Raw genomic sequence first — 3,270 nt, forward strand, 5'->3', positions numbered from 1 at the left:
ACATTCGTCAGTTCATTATACATGTTATATGAGTTCGCTGGAAGTCCTTCGGCGCTGATGAAATATTATGATACGCCTAGGAATATTTCTTACATGATCTTGCCTCAGGTATTGGACGCATTGAGCAAAAAACAACATGGTTGGAGGTGATGTTGAATCATAAGATATTCATCCTATTAAAAAAAATAAAAGCATCATGAATTCTGAATGTATTATTGCAATTGCAATTGTGTACAAGTCATTGTGCTTGGCTTTCGGGGCTGTTTGTTTTCATTTTCATACAACAACATGCCTCCTCTTGAGAAGCACTGTGACGTACATGTACAACCTGGGCTATTACGTAACCCTCTCACCACTGTTTCAAGGAATGTTGTTAACTGGCTTGTAGAACTTTAACTTACAACATTCCGAGATTCCCGTAAATCACCGTTAGTAAATGTTCGAAAGCTGCCAAGGCAGGTGGCTTGCATCAGTTCCAAGGCACCAGTTATTGCTGATTGCTCTGGGAAGGTGTTGCATCAGCCCCAGCTCAAAGATGTGACCGCAGTTGGAGCTGAAAAATCACCTTTTTTTATCGTAAATTAAAGCTTGTTTTTTACATTTGGCCCACATGTAATGCCATACAGTGGGCTTCATCTTGGATTTGGTTGTATCAGCCACACAAATGGTACATACAGCTATTTGGTGCAGAATATAAACAAGTCTATTTGCCTATCTAAATGATAAAAAGGAGCTGATTTCAAAAGTCACAATAGCTTTTATCAGGTAATTTCAGACAAAAATCGGCCACATATTAGCATTTTGTGCCTCCGTTTCTCGTGATGTTTTGCTTGCAGTAGATTGATGGCGGCCATATCTGTGGGTTGGCACTCCTGTCCTCCCGCAGGAAATCTGTTTGATCATCCAGATAAGTCAGGTCACTCACTCCACGAGTTGGTCCTAGTTGTTTAAAAGCCAGGAATCAATCTAATTAAAGGGGACAAGTTTTAATTTGTTACTGAAAGCATTTTGAAACCAGACCCCGTATCACTTTTAAGTGATAAGGGGTTAAAAAATGAGGTTCGTGCGTAACAATTTAAAAGCCTAATATCTTGAGATTTTTATGGCTTTGCTGTGGATATCGCAGAAAAAAAAGACCCTTTATTTAAACAGGGAACGTACTTTTCAGTCTTATAAAACTGTGCTTGCTGTCCTTTGACAAGGAAAACACGGTTATTCAAATGTTATATTTTGAACAGAAGTGCTAAATTTTTAACCCTATTGTTAAGCCTAACTTTAGATATTCAGAGAAATGGAAACACGAAGATCTTTAACTGGCGTAACAGAATGGCCTTGATATTAGTCTGCACGTTTATTAGAACTGTACGAGCTGTGGATGATATAATGAAACCCATCAAACCTTTAGTGAAATAAAAATATAACGTTAAGTGAGACGAATGAATTTGTAGCGATTTCTGGATTAGACTGTTGCTGTTCGTGCGTAGGTATCGTATGAAAATAGCCACAAGTAACTAATTCTAAGTCAAATGATCTGATTATCAGCGTATATGATGTAAGTTGTTATTCAATCATAACATTTAATTTTGATATGAAAAGCCATCCATCTTGGTAATTGCTAAACCATGATGGTAGTTATGAAGGACCATCCATAGAATTTCAGCCACAAATTCCGTTGTAGATTAAGCACTTGTGGACAAGTGCGTCACGAGCATACAGTGCTATACAGAAAAAAGAGGAATCAGGTCAGAACCGCATTCTGTTTAACTAGAGTGGAAATAAGTGCTCATTTCAATGCACTAGTGTATAGCCGATGCAAAGAGGTTCTCGAAGGGGACTGACATAAGTACCATGCATAACAAATGATAAAATGACCGTTTTTCGTCATGTATAGCACTGTACGCCAGTGTACACAGTGTTATTTCACAGGCAAATTGTTATTATCAGATTGAATTGCTGTCACTGTGCACAGTAACAACATTCATACAACTGTTGTAAATAATATCTGAGCCATATTTTTTACATCTAGTCAAGGACCTTTCTTTAGGTCATCGAGTAACATTTGAATAGACGACTTTTAGTTGTTTTCACCGTACATGGTTATGTAAGCACACACGGCTTTTTAAACATATATTCATGTATCAAAACGTCTAACGAATAACTTAGATTGACGCACATCTTTTCCTAAAAAGGAGAGCATTCATGGGATTCGAATAAACTAGTTGTCGACCTCTGTAGGGTTTTATTCCATTGCATGTAGATGAGCTATTGGTTCATTAACGTGGTGCGATTAGTTCAAACAGTTTGGTGTATTTTTGTAAGTACTTGTAGTCAATTTTCCTGTTTTGAATATCCCATACCTTCGGCGTTCAGAAAAATATCGAAAGCTCAAACTTGGGCTGAAATGTTCGATATTGAATACCGGTAGGCTGCGTGACTGTATATCGTCTATCACCCCAAGGCTCATTTTCATCATCACTGGTCATCACATGTAATGCAAAAATACATACAATTGAAATGATGGGTTAGTATAAACACGCACGCACGTTTATTTTTGATGATGGCCGTATCTCCCACTCGACTTCATGTCATCACAATGGCCTGTCAAACCGGCTATTATTTCGATCATGCTCGTCTGAAAGACGATCGTTTTCTTCATTCACACGAACACACTCTATATTCACTTATGTAAGCTCAGTTGATTGTTAGACATAAGCCATGCACAAGTAAGCACTGAATTTACTATCATCGATTGGTTCACTCGTCATCACCGTAAAGTCGATTTCTCCTCAGATCATTTCATTTAGTTGACAGACAAAGATACAAAGGCAAAAACCGAATCGTATTGCTTAAAGTTATATGGGAGGAGAAATGGAGTATGTACGATTTCAGAGCTCAGAAAATGCCGATAGTTCTTATTTAGTAGGCAAACATGTCATTCTGTGTGGTTTCTTTCACACAGTCATGATATTTTAGACATAAGTATGATGACTTTTGGGTAACCCTTACCACCCGTACGTTAGATTCTTCAGGGGGTTGCCTTACTAATAATTCTACAGTCAGCAAGTGAGCTAAAATCCATATTGTAAGTAATATAGGATGGACCTACGCATTTTAGAGCCAATGGTTTTTAAAAAATACGTGCACCATGAGTATTGTTAGTACATGAAGACGGATCGAGTCAAAGTCCGCTTTAGAATACCAGGACACTTAGGTCATCATCGATACCTTAGTCGATCCTGTTATCTTAAACAATGACAATCGATAAGGAAC

This window comes from Lineus longissimus, chromosome 4, assembly GCF_910592395.1.
Source record: "Lineus longissimus chromosome 4, tnLinLong1.2, whole genome shotgun sequence".
Classification (NCBI taxonomy): Eukaryota; Metazoa; Nemertea; class Pilidiophora; order Heteronemertea; family Lineidae; genus Lineus; species Lineus longissimus.